This window comes from Ornithodoros turicata, chromosome 3, assembly GCF_037126465.1.
Source record: "Ornithodoros turicata isolate Travis chromosome 3, ASM3712646v1, whole genome shotgun sequence".
NCBI lineage: Eukaryota > Metazoa > Arthropoda > Arachnida > Ixodida > Argasidae > Ornithodoros > Ornithodoros turicata.
The window spans coordinates 88,097,697-88,116,392 of record NC_088203.1 but is presented as its reverse complement, the minus strand read 5'-3'; the positions used below and the strand labels follow the sequence as shown (position 1 = coordinate 88,116,392).

The 18,696-nt window shown below is 45.7% G+C and overlaps 1 protein-coding gene across 7 annotated transcripts in view; it reads right to left on the bottom strand.

Annotated features, from left to right (window-relative positions):
• Positions 1 to 18,696, bottom strand: part of LOC135388773 (alpha-2-macroglobulin-like) — a 125,473-nt gene that overhangs the window by 56,302 nt on the left and 50,475 nt on the right. For all 7 annotated transcript variants that reach the window (XM_064618563.1, XM_064618562.1, XM_064618564.1 and 4 more), the window contains exon 2: positions 18,170 to 18,243. The gene's annotated coding sequence lies outside the window, so the exon portion shown is untranslated. The remainder of the gene's footprint in view (positions 1 to 18,169; positions 18,244 to 18,696) is intronic.

Here is an 18,696-nt window from a genome sequence, read left to right as displayed (position 1 = left end):
TATCTTCGCGCAGAACTCTCGCGGTCAAGACTTCGTACAGGGTCCGAACATCTCAAGCTTCCAGGCTTGAGACTGGAACACCAGAGGCCGAATGTAGAGCATCATATCCTTACAACACGTGGCTGATGATACACGTTTTGACAAAATCACCTATCCCTTCTCTTCTAGGGTCCACACCCTCCCAGTGACAATTAAGGCGAACAAAGGCCACACACGAAGGGCATCGCGAGTACACCCCTAGATGAGTGTAAGAGATATTGGTAGTAATGACGAACCCCCTCTTTCCGACCAAATAACGAGATGGGGCAACTGCAGCCACATTGTGCAGTGCGCGCTCCTAATGAGCTCCATACATGTGAGATGGTCGATCATTAGGTTGCCATTCTGCAGTGCGGCGAACATTCCACGGAGTGAGTTCACTCTCGCCGAAGCGACGCTTCACTTGCAAGAAAAGTCGTCAATTATTCAGCGAGGGACCCTTTGAATGTGCCTGACCGTGAAGTCCGTCGTCACGCCTGCGGACGTAGTCAAATATGCATCGGCTCTAGAAATCCTTCCCCCCGAAGGAAGAGAGTTCTTTCAAAAAATCATGCTGCCTTCGGTATTTGCCCACTCTTCGTGGCAAGGGCTATTTCGTGAAAGACGGCTAAGAACGATGGAGTGGTGACAACGTGACAAGGCATATGTAGAAAGCTTGAGCGTCGACGGGAAATATATTGTGTGCCACTATGTAGGAAAACGGGTGCTGGTTATGCAGAATGTCATTTCATGTGAAAGAGCTGATATCCTTTAAAAAGCATGCTGCCAATATGCCTCGTAACAATCAGCTCGTCTCATATCCTGCTATACACGAGATTCTGTAGAAATTAGTCTCCCGCATACTGGTCTCTATGGATCAGTTCGTAGCGTATGTCCGCCTACTGATTCCAAGGTTGCGTGTTCGATCGCGGACGAGGACGCCAGAAACTTCGTGTCAGCTGGCACAAGTTGCTTGGGTACGCCGTCTTCTGCGAGGGAGGCGCAATACGGTGTAACGTGTGCTGACCTCTCGGCGCACGTTAAGGGAACCCTCCGGTGTAGAAAATTATTTCACAGACAGACCACGGTGGCGTCGCTCACTATCACACTTCTCTCGCAACGTAAAGTCACGAATTATCAATTACTCGTCCGCATAGCCTAATTTTAAAAGTTGTACGATTCAGACTGATCAAGATAAAAATACATTCGAAAGCTCCTAATAACTCCTTGTGCCTCGCTCGCTATTCTTTTTTTGCGCGTGCGTTTTCTCCACTTCAATAAGAAACATGCGCCCGTTTCACGAGTGGTGGCACATTAGGCAAACTAGCCGAGACGACCTACATCTAAGGACAAACGCAGCACATAGAGCCTAAGGGACAAATTCAACGAGTAATTAAAAAAATCCCGAAATTCTCCCAGCATAGCGCGCACACTCTCAGGGAAGACAACAACCTGAGGTGCACACGGCAATCCGAAGAATCCAGAAAGAGTCATACCCTTCAGTGCTATAAGAACCCTGGCCTAGGCACATCTTGAACAAAAGTTCGCATCAGAGACAACCATATACTTGTGCCTCAAGCAATGAAGTAAAATAGGGATGTGCCTTTGTCACAAAAGGTCCACAGCGGCAGGGGGCGGCGCGCAGAGGAGGAAAGGCGCCGTCCAATCGCCCGGTAACTCTGAGACGCCCGCGGCATTCCTTTTCTCAAAGGCGTGCCATCATTGGCCGGTTACAGAATGACGTTCTCTCATTTTTCCTGAGAGGGAATTCCGGCACACTCCCAACATCCGGCGTCTGCTCTTGTCATGTCTTCCGTCGAATAACAGTCAAACTACACCAGTATTTCGTGTGGAATTTTCGATACCATGGTCAATGGTCCGCGAGGATTAAATGACACTACATAGTTGCGAAATCGACACGAACGGATGTGACCTGCCTATAAGCGAGCAGAGTATGAAACACTCCCGCCCTGGGGTGCCAACCTTAAAGCACCCTTTGCCTACTTCGTGAATTACTTTGTGGCACGTTAATTACGGAAATCACGTACGCAACGTAACAATATTGACGCCTTGGATCGATACAACCGTGGATGACGATGTTGAGAAGTCTATAGTTTAAAGTGCCACTACGGACTAAATCTCGTGCCTTCAGAATCCTACCAAAGTTATGTTACTGAAATTTTCTTGTCTCGCTTTACATTCCTGCAACATTTTGACTCTACGTGACGCCGAAGTTAGAGAAAATTAATTTTTATTTTTGAGAACTGTGACGTCATTGTAGGCTCCGACGAAGCGCCCGGCTCCCATCTGGTAACGTTAGTGCCCTTCGAGTCTTCCGGGAGGCTCACTTTTTTGCACTCCATTAGCGGAGCTCCACGTGACGTATCCTCCAACGGCTCCGACCTTCCAGAAAACACAAGGAGGGGGAAGACATCTCCCCCATTTCCCCCTCTTTCGAGCAGAGTCACGTGACTTCACCACGTGACCCTCCTCGGACGCCGGCGTCGTTTCAAGTCGTTTCAACGTTCTGTCCAGAACATGACATCACTGCAATTTGTAGGAAGACATGACGTCACCTGCTGCTCGCGTCATCGAAACTCCTGGAGGTCAGCAGATCTTCAAAAATTGGTACACATGCACAACGCTGGCAAACATGATTGAAATTTCGCGTATAGAATCCTGGAGGTACCTTCTTTTCATGGACTAAACAAGACCCCGTTTTCCGAGTCCGGAGCGCCGAGCACGTACTTCTTTTACAATGATGACCCGGAGCCAAAGAAGAAAAGAATAGCGAATGTTATCAAGAAAATAAAGGAACTAAATATCTTTCTTCCGCCGAGATGGACACTTCTCCCGCCAACAACTATGCACCATTTACGGCGTAATCCATTACAACTTGGAGAAAAAAAACGGCAAGGAGGAAATAGAAAGAAACACAGCAAGAGAGTTTCAATTTGCTTCATACTTGATCCCTGACAAAGGACGTTTCAAACGGGAGACAATCTATATGGAAATGGTGCCGACTTTCACACGAATAAATTAGGAATTCATGAACGGAATGGCACAAGAGATTTCTATACAAACGGAAGGCAGCATATATATCATGCGGACTCTCTTCCCTCGGCAACTATGCCGCGACCTTTTCATTTCGCCAAAAGTGCTTCTCCCTCTTGGCTTCTAACGACTCGGCTTAATGTTCCATCTCCAGTATACAGTGGAATGTGAGAAATGCTGCTTTACATAATGGTGGACCCCCCCCCCCCCCCTCGGTCAGCTCCTATACATTCCTCTTTTGTGCGGGAACACACCGGTTTCGACAAAGGAACACTGTGCTCCGTTCTTCGCTATATAGACTGAACGTGCAGAAATCGATTTCAATCTTCATTGTGGGTACCTTTCCCTTCCTTCATTTAGTGGAAAAACTGTCGTGCAGAAGTGACCACGGGTTTTATAGTGATCACAACAATGGCATACCTGAAGAAAGGAAAAACTGTTTGGCGAAAGGCACAGAAATTATTTTTGAACATTGTTTTCTGTACATAAATGATAGAAGCGATTGGAGTTCAAATCGATTCGTAAACAAACCATTCGATGAATCACTACGCGGCAAAAAGCTCGAACGATACTACAATTTCCTATGCCGATGTACCTAGAGGTGCAGATATAACTAACGGGCTTGTATGTGTCATAAAACCCGTGTACTAACGTCCAATCAACAGCACGAAGGGAAGAAAGGTTCCATACGGAAGCTTTCTTCCATCCGTGCTGTTGACCCACAATTCGCATGAACCTCTAAACACGTCACACCTAACCCTTTAAATACCATGCCAATGATGAGGACGGTGCCCAGAAGAAGAACAGTCTCTGTTCGAAATATCGGCGGCTTCTGTCCTGAGGCAACTCCCTTCCTACATCTCTACCGGTTCGCTGGATTTCTACCCATCTACATCTGCTATGCTGTGTATGTCAGCCAATTGAGACGGATAAGGGTGCACACCGCGTTTGATATAGGTTTCGCGGTTGTCTGGATGCTTTTCCTATGTGCCTCACGTGCTGTAAAGGGGTTGCGACATGTCATTCCAGGTTATCCCAGATAAACGTAAAAAAAAAACGGGGCTTTGCATCGATGTTCACTCGCATTGAAAGTTCCACAGCGAAGACAGCAAACAGAAAATGGGCACCATGCGGATACCGAAACGCATGCGCTTCTGACAACACAGACCTCACCGCCGCCAGTGAGGCAGCGCACGAGAAGAGACGCGGTTACTTCTGCCAATGGGAATGGACACAACTCAGGTCTATGACGTCTGCGCTTTGCTCGGGAGTCCGTTCGAGGGCTTGTATCTCGCTAAGTACGACACGTAGAGTAATAATTATTTTTTCCTGTGTATTCCGGCGTGCAATATAATGCGTCCATGATGTAATGAACCACATCTATGAAGGTGTCTCAACCGCTGTAACGGAAACTTGCTGTAACGCTCTTGCTGCTCAGCGGCAGCCCGCAGGCGGTTTCCGCGCATGTGTACTAGATGTGGGTACGGGCCCTAAAGCCGCGTAGCCACACGCAGCAAAAGCACGCGAGGAGCGGAAAATTCTTGCTGCGATGCGGGTGAAGCCGCCTCCGCTTTCCGTTTTTCCACGACCGCACAACGCACGATTCTTAGCGGCATGCTGCGCATCTTTGTCCAATCAGGAGGTCAACGGCGACTGCGTCACGCTCTTGTTTTCTTCCGGTCAAGGTACTAGTAGTACTAATAGTACAGTAAAGTACTATACATTAAGGATAGTGGATGATTAATATTTGATTTGGGTGGGTGCTTGCCTCTTCTTCCTACACTGCCTCCAAAAGAGCCCGTCTGCCGTCTCTGTGAAACTCTCCCGGGATTCGTGGAGGAAGTTATTAGCTCGGAACTAATGTAACGTTTTCGCGGTCCTCGTCACTGATCAGAATGTCGTCACTCAGTCCATACTCCGAGACATACTAAGAGTCACATAGGTATTTCTGCGCCAGCGGGTAACGCAAGTCTGCATGCAGTATGCATACGAGAGGCAGGCGGACGGGGAAGCAGACTTGCATATTTAGGTAACGCAAACATTTTTTGTGTTTGCATTTAAAGCACGCGAACGTCGTGTATACACGCAATAGCCTCAGGCATGCAGGTGCACTATGTTGTGACTCGGAGGCGTTACGCGTCCGTCTAAGCGCCAATCACCGACGTCTTTCGATGTTTGGGCGGCATTGACCTATTGGGCTTTACTTGTCACGAAGTATAGTCTTGGCTGCAGTACTCCAAACACAGAGGTCGCCGGCAGACTCAGATGACCTACAAAAATTGCTACCCATAGTGTTTCCATAGAACAAACTCACGACCTACTCTATACTACAGATATGGACAAATGGCAATCGCCTATGGGAGTGCCGTGTCGTAGGTTAGTTACACTAGTGGCCGCTGCAAGCGCCACATGGCTTTATTGGGGAGAGGAAATGATATGTACACTATTATCATCATTGCCACCGTCGATCGTCTGCTACTGACCGGCTACTTAGGCTGTTGCTAAGCACGCGCTACCCTCTTCCGTACCTCGTCGTCGTTGTCAACACAGCCCACCATACATTGCCGCAGTAGCGGCAAATCACGTGGTATCAAATAATGCTAGCTAGCGCCAAATCCCATAGCGAAGCTGCGATTGCCGGAACTACTACCCCGGTGCTGGGAGCTTTGCGGATGTCCAGGTCTCTAGCGTAGAGCAGGACGTGAGCAAACCACTATTACTAATGTGTGGAGAACGTACCGCACATAGCCACGATACAGAGTATAATCCCAATGCGTAAGACATCAGCCAACCTAGATTAGCCGGCTTGGGCAAAGCGCGTCCTTCTCTCACCTGTAGGCATAAAGCCAAACTTGTAATGAGATTTGCAACGGGCAAACACAATTGTATGATGATATCTCTGGTTGGGCATTGCCCTAAGAGCTGTTCCGTAAACAGTTCAGCGTATCTCCCACCAGCGTCCCGTCGCTCTTTTCCCAGAAATGACACGCACGGCAGTGTACGCACCCCATTCTCTGTTACCACTGGCAGTCAAGATATTCACTGTAACACAGTCCAGATGTTGTGATACTCGCGGCACTTCAAGCGCGATAACGCCAAGAAAGATTTGCCGCACCGGGTAAGTCTGCAATGCGCTATTCCTTGCACGCCTGTCGTGTATAAACGGCTCTCTATTTCTGTTTCTTAAAGAACCCCAAGAGGCGGCGCTTACACACGGTTATAACGGAACTTCACTACATAACCAGTACCCTATTGTAATACCCCTGTGACACGGCAAATAAAATACCATTTCCAGCGAATGACATTCGTTCACTGCCACACGATGGCACAACATGGCACTTCATGGAACTGGCGTTGCTCAGCGAAAGAGTTTTGGGGAGCCCATTCGCTTTTTTTCCCTCTCACCAACTGAGTACTATACGACGGCAGGGAGGCAGCAAAAACAACGTTAATTAGCAACACAAAAGAAACGCGAATGGAGAGGTATTGTTCGATAAGGTTTCTGGTGTTTATTTCTGAAAATAAAGAAGGCAGCCTTTACGCAATTTTCAAAGAACTACTCTTGTTCCCAGCCAACTCTTTCAGTGCCAAGCTGATCCGTGTTATTACTAAACATCGTACACCCGCACTATAGCCACCATGTTGCCTGTCGATTGGGATTCGATTTCGTACTTGTCTAGGCTTATGCCTTCCAAGATCGTCAAAGGGAAGTAAATAGTTTTGTTCTCTCAACGACGTTCAGAAGTACAGCTTTTAAAGTAGACAAGAAATTGATAAATGCCCACCAATATTCACACATAACACAGTCAAATTATTTCACGCATCGTCATCATTAACGAGTGACATCTTTCTTTGAGGTGTAGCTCCATCTGTTACGGATTAAAGGAGGTCGACGTGGGCGGGGCCTCGTGATCGCGGTCCCGGGTTCGTTATTCATTTCTATTAAAACCTTTTCTCTGGGAGGCGGAGCGGGAGCCCCGTTCTTCCTTCACACAATCTCGTGCCGGAACCTGGGATTCGAGCTACTATCACCCAAACCAGGAACCAATTTTGAGCCTTCCGGGCACGCCAGAAGAAAGTTCCTCGTGTCCTGCGCTCGTGCCTCAGCTGCCGCTAGCAACGCGCTGAACTCGCTAGGGTTCCAGAGGCCCCCTTTCCCGCCACATTACCCTCGAACAACCAACTACAGCCCTATGCGAGGTGGAAGCTCGCGTCAATTCTCTCCCGTTAACCCACGTCTCGGCTGCAATCGACGAACTTTAACCACTCACTCCAAGCCACTTCCTGATAGGCGAACGAGCAAACCCTCAGTCATCTCACAACCTGACCCGGAGGGCCTCCGGCGCAACTTTACAGGAATGCTGAAGGCGAAGGAACTCTTCCGGAAGCGCTGGAGGTACGAACATCTGCTGCAGCTGAGGTCCCTCCACGTGACTGCGTCGGCTGCCCAAAGTCGTTTCAACGATAGGGGGCCGTGGTGGTGCTTCAGGAAGAGAATATCCGCCTTCCTTTTTGGAAGCTCCCCCGCGTAGCCAAGTTGATACAAGGGAGAGATGGGTTAGTGCGGGCATGCTCAGTGCGCCTCGCCAGCGGCACCACCGTAACTCGTTCCGTTCAAAGACAGCCGTCTGGAAGAAAACGTCTCGTCACCCATTCGAAATGGGTGACTGTCATTGGGAATGGCATTCACAATACCGTGTGGCGTACAAAACTGTCTTATGTCAGACGCAGAAGATTCAAAGAGGCAGTATTATGGTATTAGATTGTCTTACGGAGCAAGCAAAGAAAGGAGGAGGGGTGCCCGAGCTAGCTCTGTTTTTTCTCCCTAATGAAAAATAATGAAAATAACATAGTTGTGGGATTCTAGGAAGGTAAAAGAAGCCTAGAAGCCTCCATGCCGTGCCAGATACCGTAACTTGATACCGTACTTTCCAGCTTGAACTTGTTCATGTCGATATGCATGATAGCGTAATCAGCACGATGTGAAAGTAAAAACGCGAGTGCATCTTCCCATCCCGTCGTTTTTTTTTTTTCGTCTGCATCTGTGCGAAATTAAGCATAGCACAGATATTTGGGGGGGGAGGGGTTTTGGGGGGGGGGTTCTTTGTCGAGGCACGGAAGCGGGAGGCGGGTATAATTTATTGGCAACGGAGGTGGGGAGTAATGCATTACTTTTGAGTAATGAGTAATGGTAATGAATTACATTTTGCCAGCAAGTAATGAGTAATGGTAATGAATTACATTTCGACTGAGTAATGTAGGGTGGCATTACCCATTACTTTTATCGAATGTTCATTGCGCCACGCGAAGATTGGGCACCATCCAGGTTTTTTCAACCCGCCTTTAACAATGACCCCAGGGCAACAAAGAGAAGAGAGGGGCCCAGCCTGGGGAATTCTCCAAGAGTTCAACAGTCGGCGGTGTGTGTCACAAGTGTCCACATGATGCCATCACCGACTTTCTCCTGTACGCATTTGGATAGGATAATCGACGAAATAGAAACATAGCCTCTATGAGGGTAACAAGTAGCAATTGCACAAGGAATTCGCTGTTTTCGCATGGTACCATGTTAGTTTCTCTTGTGCTGTCAAAAGTCCTTTTTCTGCTAGGACAGGATTGTAGGGCTGGGTATAGCATCAACTCCTATGCTGCAATAAGTCTTATCTATAGTTTCTGCCTATCAGCCTCGCTTCTGCGGGGATTTAGTGGCATCGATATTGCCTATAACAAAAAAGCAAGGAAGAAAACTTATGCATAGCATCTTTGAGGCTTATGCCCTAAAACGTAAATGTAATGCCAGAGTAATACCATTACTAATGCATTACTATCATCGCAAAAAGTAATGAATAACATAATGCATTAGTTTTTTTATACAAGTAATGAGTAATGGTAATGCATTACAAACTATAAGTAATTTCCCCACCTCTGATCAACAAACTAGCGTTTTGTGGGCGATCGAACAGCCCCCCCCTCCCCGCCCCTTTGGATCCGCCCACTGACCCCTGCGCACCTCATCTCTTATTACATTGTGCAGTTTGGGCAACGCGTATTTGTTAGCAGTGGCGGTCCCAACCGGAGGTTAGGCGCAGACGGGGGTCGCGCCCTCCAGATGCCTGTTTTAGTGGTTTTTCAGCCATCTTTCTAATCTCTCTGCGTTCAATAATCGGATTTTTATAAGGTAATGGACGAACTCAATGCACTATGCTCCCATATATCACCATGATACGGATGTAATTGTATGACTTGAAAGAGAACTCTGGGCTGTACAGCCTTCACGAGGAGCGTTCAGTCTGAAAGCAGAACATCACCGCATAGCCAACCAACTCTCTTGATTTGTTGAAAATTGGAGGCGCACGCCCTCTTGAGACACGCTACGTTTCCGTCAATGGTCACAGAAAGGTGTACGTCCCACTTTCTTTTGAAATCCAGAGGGATAACAGTATCATTCTATACGCAGGGAACAGTCTTGAGCGTGTTTTGTAGTGTTGTTCAGTGATTTTTTTTTGTGCATGTTACCGCCGCAAAGGAACTGCCGCTACGAACGGAGTACAAACATGGACAGATGAGGGGACGACGACAGGAAGGCGTGGGGGACAGGAGGGAGACAGTGTACGTGCTGGGCCGACTTCAGGGGGAACTGTGCAGGCATTCGTCGAGAAAGTCTGCTGGAAAACCCAGGGAAAGTTAAGACAGCATAGCTGTTACAAGGATTCGAACCCACCACCTCCCAGTCTTAAGTACGACCTATAAGTTCCAACGAGCTGATTCTGTTAGTCCAGTTCTTGAAGCGTTCTAGAGGGTCAGTGTGGTCCCACATATACGATTCACATAGAGGGTTTTAAAATTGGAATTGAGAGTGCTCTCGGGAAAAAAAAAATCATTTTTGTCCTTTAGAATACCATAGGGAGAAATTGAATGGCTCTCTGCAATAATGCTGAAAGCGAAAATGTCTACTTTGAGATAGGAAACACAAGAATAAGAAAATAAAACTGGAAATACAGGAAGCTGATGTTTCTCAACTGGAGTTTTCAATTGCAGCAATTTTCCAATGCGGCAGTCAACAGTTATCATATACCTGTGTAAATTGGTCCGTACTTATGGACTTCTAAAATCTTCTGTTGAAAGTGATGTAAATTAGTTTACCGCGTTATTCCAGAGAGTCATTCAATTATATTCGCTCAAGTACCTCTATACTCAAACATACATTTTTTCACTGCTTTTCGGCGTACAGTGACCGTTCCTATGCCAAAATTTCATGGAATTGTCGAGGAAATTATCGCGTTACATGTGGACAATCACCATCATGCGAACTTGAGCCTTCAGGTTACTCAAAGAATCGTCTGCAGGTCCTTAAAAAGCCGAATGCATGAAACATAGCGTATTGCTCTTATTCTATACCGCACTCTTTGCTTGTTAAGTTGCACATTTACCCGCTTACACATCTTAGGCTAAAAGCTAACTCCAGAAGCACTGCGGTAAAAGAAACCTGACGCAGATTAGAATGCGGAAAGCCTTTCCACTCGTCAAGCAAACACAAACTGCGCCCCCAGAGACCCCGAAAAGTGTGAAAACCTCCGAGAAACAAAGGAACCGAGGAGGGCGCATTGTTATGCGCAGGAAGCAGCCGAGATGTCACGCATAATAAACGACGCTCGCTTCACTTTAAGGAGGCAGAAAAGGTCGTGGAAGAAAAAGGTGGCGATGCAACCATCTTCAACCCGCCGTCTTCCGATTTGGAGATGTGACGCTTCGCTGGACGAGAAGTCAGCCGCCGGAAACAGGCATGACCCAAGGCGAAAACGATGCGCAATGGTAAAAAAAGAAAGAAAAATAAGACTATTGAAGCTCACTCAAAAAGAATAAACAGGAGGCAGTGCAACGTGAAGCTCAGCGTAAAAGAAGAAATGGGACGGCATGGGACGAGTTAAGGGGACTGTCGTACGGATAGAAATTTAGGCAGAAGAGGATCTCTTTGAAAGTGACGAATAGCATGCAGCGATCCCGGCTCTACACCTCTACAGGATGATTCATGTAAGACCTTTTTTTTCTTTAGTTGTTCGGTTATGATTTCAACGAGGGCGGACTTTAGGGGAAGCTGTACCGCCATTCGTCTGGAAAGTCAACCAGAAAACCCAGGGAAAACCTGAGGCAGCATAGCTGGTGGCATAGGATTCCCTCGTCCACCTGACCTTACACAAAAACCTGTTGTTTTTTTACATCCGTTGATCTAGGTGACCACGAAGCTTCTTAGAAATTACATTCTTTCTCTGTTCTTGGAAACGATCCGTTCTTAAAAGAAACACTGGAGTGCTGCCATGCATGGTCTAATTTGACGTGAGGCAAGCCACGTTGAAAGGAACCTTCATCTTATTCAATATCATAGCGAAACCCAAATGAATTCCATAAAAATGCATTTCTCGTTGGGAATGTTCGTGGTTCAGTCGAGAAAGACGGAACTGGAACTCATCTGTCCGGATATTACGCGGCGAATTCCACTCTGAGTAATAGCGGTTGCGGTGAATGGGGTACGGATTTCATAATGTTTGTAATGAAACTCCCGGTGCTCTCGAGTAATTTGAAAGTGGAATGAGTATACGATGTATTTCTATACGCGCTTAGAACGAACTTCACCAGATAACACTCTGAAATCGATTAACATAAATTAAAAGTGTGCCAGAAAGGTGTATATCGGGAGAAATAGAAATTAGGATTACAAGCCCTGGAACGCACATTCGCATAAAAACTACGACTGCAGCGCGTTATCCTGGAGCTCAGGAGAGCTCTAAATATTCTTCTCCATATTTCTTTTTCCAATGCAGCTTTAAATATCGCGGGGCAGCAAACCTGCTCCTCTCGGCTGCCAGTCTGCAACGTTATGTGCCTCGCCGATACAGAGGCGAAGGGATTATTTTCTCCTTCTTTCTTTTTGAAGTTGCATGCATTTCGCGCAACCCGTGCCGCGTCTCGACTGGTCGCCCTAGCTAGCAGAGGATTCTCGGTGTCCAATGAAAGATGCTGCGCCATATGCGAGGATCCGCTGGGCAAGGTAGCCGCCGGTATGTACTGTGGGTACCATCCCCCGTCGGCAATGCGGGTAACGAGACGGCGGATAATCTTGCCACAACAGCCCACTCCTAACCTCAGATACAACCTCCCGCCAACGCAAAAGCCACTCGTCAGGTAATACAAAGCTACATTAAACAGGTGCACCTTCATGCGACATGTCCTACAACACAAGTCATTGCTCACTGTCCCACCAAGGGCCTTCCTAGACCAAAAGCAACATCACTACGTAGTCTCCGTACAGGCAGCACTTTCATCCCTGCTCTCCTTCACAAGCTCGGAAGAAAAGACTCTGCTTTCTGCAAACCTGGCGAACCGTTTCCGACATATCCCCAATCCTTCTCCATTGCAACAGGTACTTAAAACAGAAGGAAACTCTGAAACAGTGCTTAAAAAAGATGGGTATCATCATCAGCCGCAGCGAAGACGTTATCCACCCAACAGGAACTCTCACCGCATGCCGCAAGGTTCGGGACGCCCTCCTCGCATAACTGGAGGAAACCGAACTCCTACAAGTGCTGTAGTCCCACTTCTTCCCAACCATCGAACTCGTCTTCCCTCTTCCCCTCTCCCCAAGAAAGTGAAACGTGCCGCCATTTCACAGCAGGCAGATTTCGCTTTCTTTTCTCTTTACGTTACACCACCGCCACCACCACGCCGCTCTGTGCTTTATGGCAGAGAAATTTTCTCAACAAATTCGCGCTTCCCAAATGAGATATTTTGCGAGACGGTTCCTGAAGGTAGTACCCTCATATAACGCAGTACGCAAAAAAAAAAAAAAAAAAAAAAATCACATGTTCGAAGTGCCTTCCATGCTTTTAACAACAGACATCAGGAGGTAGAACAATGTTATTCGGAATGTGATGCTAATAAGTACTATTCTTCAAGTGTACAAATAAATCGATGACTGAAACAACATCGTTACACATAAACCAACGTAATTCTTACGAGCACACGGAAGCTCGTAATTATGGTCAAAAAGCAAATGATAGAGATGCGGCAGCCCAGACGGTATTAAAAAAAAGAAGAAAAATAGTGAACACACGTATCTACTCTGAAGTACATTGACACAATGCACAGCTACAGAAGGAAGGGAAGAAGGGGGCTCGTCAAATTTGTGTGAAATTTTATAGCGGCACCTTCGGGACACGGAAAAGAAGAGACGGACTGCCTCTAGGATGGCACATAAACCATTATCGTCGAACCACCGCAGTGAAAGCGACGTATCACATGTGTTCTTCCTGAGTGCACACTTACAGGTTGATGGTAGTCTTCAAACTGGTTCGTAAAATCGTCTCTCGAGCCCACCTAGTTGGCACATTTTAAACTGACCGTCCATGATATGGGCAGTAACTATGGCTCCGTATTATTCCTTACACTTTCTGGACAGTAACCGCTCTTTCTGATGGCACGGCTTCTTCCTCATTCTCTTCATCGGTTCTTCATGGGGCTTGGGGAAGGCCACGTTTGACCAAAACACAGAACCGCTTTAGCGACAGAACGAAAAAATGAACACTTGACGCTGCGTTTTCCCGCAAACTGAAGACAGCGGGTACCAAGAAACCCGATCAGTAACGTTGGACATTTAATATCAATTCTTTTTAAATCAATATTAAGGTTGGTGCTAACGTGATAATCCTTAGTTTTAAACGTCGCATATAAAATTATGCGGATGAACGGAGGTGAGCGAAGAGTCTTCAGCTTTCAAAAGCTGTCCATGGTTCAACTGACTTATTGTGTGCTTCCTAGTGAGTAGTTGATACTGCACAAAAGTAACCTTAAAATGAACCTGAAAAAATGTGGAACCCCACAACAGCTTCGTTACAACGTTATCGGCATCCCCTTATCTCCATACTTATAGTTTCTGCTTTACGGTCACCTGATCTCACGCTTTCATGCGGTCATCGGTGCAGCGCCGAGCCTTCCTAAAGTTATGTAAACAGAGCCGCGGACACCGTTGTAAAATGAATATGTTCACTGTGGACGCACAAATCGCTTTGATCTCCATAAGCGCATATTAACCTTCATAGGCATGAAATACCTCTCATGTGAGCAACATTAATCATCGCGGCTTACGTTGCACGCGACTACACCTGCCGCATGGCGTAAACCGCTTCTTACAGGTTGCTTTCTCTACCGCGTCACACGGGAAGCTGGTCCAAGTGCTAGGTCCTAGGTGTGCTAGGTGTGAAGTAGATGTACTAATACCATTTTTTTCTTCACAGATTGGCCAGGACCATTGCTTGTTCTCGGCGGTAAGACGTAGAGTTTTCTTGCCTTCACATTCAGCTTCCAGTGGACCATTGATACGATAAGAAAAGCTTTACCGGTGTCTCCAGCAATGTGCGCATTAGAATACCACACTGTGAAACTATGAGACACTTCGAAGGTCCAGGACATTGGTGGTTGACTACGTCATCTACTAGGTCACCTGCGCGCTGCAGTACAAACCAGAGTAACTATTCTCAGCAAATAAAGTATCATCTAGTTTCAATTCAATAAATAATTCTCGTTTCGGTGCTTTATGGCACAAGGGAAGCTAAGGCCAAATAGTTCGAAGACTATTTGATCTGTTTGTGTGCTGTGTTTGTATGTTCTGTGCTGACTTGAGACTAATATGGTCTCGTGTTTCAGTGATTTGAAGAGAACGGTGACGCTTTCGAGAGAAACTTTACATATACTACATTTGGCAAGTGTGAAGAGATAAGTAAGTACACACTAAAAAACTTCGTTGAGAAACAGACAGATTACATGAACCGTTGATATAAAATTTTGCAGAACCTTTTGCAGACCTGCTTTAACAGGGCTGCTCGGTAAACCGAAACAAAAATGATCATTAGTGCGGTCTCGGCCGCGGAGAGTCGCAGTATTTTATGCAGCAATCAGGCACCCCTGCAGAAAAAACCGAAACATGAACAAAGCGCCGACGGACGAAGTCGCAACCGCCATTTCGTTTCGCCTTTCTCTTCGCCTGTCCTGCGGTACTGTTGAACCGTTGGTATGTATACTGCATTGTATGTTCTCGTAGTGCCGGAAGTCTGTTGCAGCTAATAGCACTGGTAATAGGGCGGTAGTCTGCGCTTCTTCACATACATTGCTTAGAATAGAAAACTAGTGCTGTCTTTTCAGCTTGGCACCCCGAAGGCGAAAAGTAAGCGCCGGCACTGGTGTTCGTAGTATCAGTTACTACTACCATTCAATTTCTATGTCAGTTTCCTGCAGATTTATTGAGCTGTGGAAAGAAATGCTTACAAGGTAGTGGACAGAGTGCTGTATTTTTGATATACAGAACTAGCATGTATAATATATAACTGGGGCCCTGTAAAATTTACATCAACCTGTTCTACTGCAACAACAGAAAAATATGTTGCTATACAGCAGACAATACCGGTTACATCGACAGTCCCTGTAAATTTCTTGAAACTGACACATGTAGATATTCACAGGACTGCTGGACTTTTTTTTTTTTTTTTTTGAGTACTTCCCTGTTAAAACAGATAAATTTTCCTCAGTGTAGGTTAACCTGAAGCAAGACACGGGGAGGTATGTGGGATGTACCCACGAGCTCGAGATGGGGAAGCGATTGAGAGAACAGCAGCCGCAGTGACATCACATGAACGAGATCATTGATCACTGCTGTTGATTCAAGGGTGGAGTTGCGGTATCGTGAAGTCGTTCCACATGAGCATTACACGCAGTACTCGCGAGGTTTATTTCCTACGAGATTACCGCTTCTTTTGCTGCAAAATTTCGGTGACGGCTCGTCCCGAATTATTAACTTGTTATTAAGTTTCACGGGTGACAAAGTGCCAAGTCATTCTGAACGCCGAGTCAAATTGGTTTGTCAACGTGCTTAATCGAATTTATCGAGACGCCAACGCGAAAGTGACCTCTGGAAACAGGAGTCGTAATTCGTAGGAAAGATATCTTAACCGATGTTTTCATTTTTTGTCCTTTTTCCCCCAAACCCTATCAACATGTAAGAGGACATAATAAATGGGGCATAACATTCGAAATGAGTAGAAAATATACCCCTCGTAAAATGAGAGACTCGCTGAATGTTCGCATTTAAACGGACGGATTTTTTCAAGAGCAACAAAAGAGAAACTTCAAATGTGTGCGAGAAAAAAAAAATCATTATCCCGCTCTGCTCAACCACACTCTCCACGAGTTATAATGAACAAGCGAGAGCAGTACCAGAAATTCTCTCCTAATTCGGAATTAAATTATAGTTCCCGCGCGCCGGTAGCAGTTAATTGTCCGACTGTCCTCATACATATTCATCAACTATCGTCTCATCAAGCAACCATTATTTCCAGTTCCTATTCAAGCAAACAGACACAACAGTACTAAGCTTCCGAATGAAAGGCAGCTGATTTAAAGGATACGCGCTATTTTAGAAATTCTGGGCAATCAGCAGAACGGAATAGTGAATACGAAAAAAGAATGGAAGAGAGAGGAAAAGAAACGTCTAGTCCATTTGGAGCTTAATTTTCTCGGTCCTGATCGCCTCCCGAATTCTTAATATTAATGCTTAGTCAAGCACTTTCCCTATGCTGCTTCTTTCTTCTTTCTTTCCCCCACTCTTTCGCGGTAGAGCACCATCAATGGGATTGGCGTGATTTATCGAAACCTTCTTTTTCTTTTTTTTTGTCCAGGTTAATCTGTCTTGCGCGGCGATTCGGCTAGGGCAACGCAAAAAAAGGAGGAAAGAAAACGGGGTCGATTGAGAAAAAAGAGCAGAAAGTTGAACGCGCGATATGCAACTCAACTTCTGCGAAAAATGCAGACCCACGTACGTAATCTGTCGCTACGTCGGTTCAAGAAGAAGCCTCTTAATTGGTTTTAAGAAAGTAAGTGGTACGGATTTGAGCGGCCGGGAAAGCGAAATTGGTGGCCTGGAAAAAGTTTAAGAAAACGACGAGCTGAGCTTAATTAAACTGTATAACTCTGTGGGGCCTCTTGCATAAACAAAATGGGGGTCTACTACTAAGTGGAAGCATATAGTGTAATTATAAGGGACCCAATACGCACGTAAAACGATGAAATATAAAGTGTCTGAAAGCCGCGAGTTAATATGATATAATGAATAAGTGAGCCGGGGACGTAAGATACATGAAAGGAAGTAAAACAGTTAGTAGTTTAATCATTCGTTAACGTAAATAATTAGCTCTTAAATTTAAAAAGTTACAAATATGCAGATCGACGTTTCGGAGGAAGCTCCTCCTTCCTCAGGATAAAGGTAAATTTAAAGGTAAAAGGAAGGTAAAGGATGAAGGTAAAAAAAGGTGAACAAAGTCATTTACCTTTATCCTGAAGAATGAATATATATATATATATATTCTGTGTGCGGTATTCGATACATATATATATATATATATATATAATGAGGGGAAAATGCCATTAAAGAAACAAGTATATGACACTAGACGCTTCTATGGCTGCACGCAGAGAAACAGATACTCATGGAACGATGCGACAGCACCAGAGGACACGTGTTTCGCCGTGTTTGCGGCTCGTCAGCTCTGGGTAGCTGCGCATCCATTCGCATTGGATTCGGAATTGTATATCGCTCGCTGAGCGTCCCCTGGTTTGCCAATTGCGAACGATGCGGAGCAACCCAGAGCTGACGAGTCGCAAACACGGCGAAACACGTGTCCTCTGGTGAGGTCGCATCGTTCCATGTGTATCCGTTTCTCTGCGTGCAGCCATAGAAGCCAGCTTAATCTGAAAGTTTGAATTTAAAACACGTCTAGCGTCATTTACTTATTTCTTTAATGGCTTTTCCCCCTATTTATATATATATATATATATATATATATAATGTTTACAATTTGATCGTGCACTCCCAGCCAAGGACAGCTCCAAGTAGAGCGAAACAGCTGTCCTTGGCTGGGAGTGCACGATCAAATTGTAAACATATGCTCAACGTGCAGCTACAGAGGTTCGGCTATTTTTTTATTTTATATATATATATATATATATATAAAGTATGGTGTAGAACGAAAACATCGGTTTGTTGTATTGAACCTACCTCCTTCTTCGTTAGCCCCCTCTCTATTTCAGTGCGGTGGCGCGTCAGGAGCTCAGGCTTCTCATGAAATTTTCCTGCAAATGAGAAAAATGCAACCGGTTAGCTGGAAATAATGGTGGAGTCGTGATCTATGTTCAACCAAAGAAAAATAAAAAGTCAGTCGAACGCAAGGCAGACTTGCTATTCATTGAAAACAAAAAAAGAAACAGAAGCTAAAGGAAAGAAAGGGGGGAAATGAAATCAGCACGCTCGAAGGCGCACGCTTTTTGAGGCGTACATTTTTGAAAGCAGGCATTATCTGTATGCGAAATTACATTCAGATTGTAGAAAGGGACGAAGAAGAATTGTAAAAATTGCATGATAGATGCGTTTCAGTACTGGCACTTGATACAGAAATAGATGAAACGGCATTCTTTATACAACACAAATCTTCGCAATTTTTTAAATAATATGGCAGAGCGTGTTGTGCGGTGAAGTACCACTCGTGCAGTGCAAGCTTTATTCACTGTTTCAGGCATAACAAGATA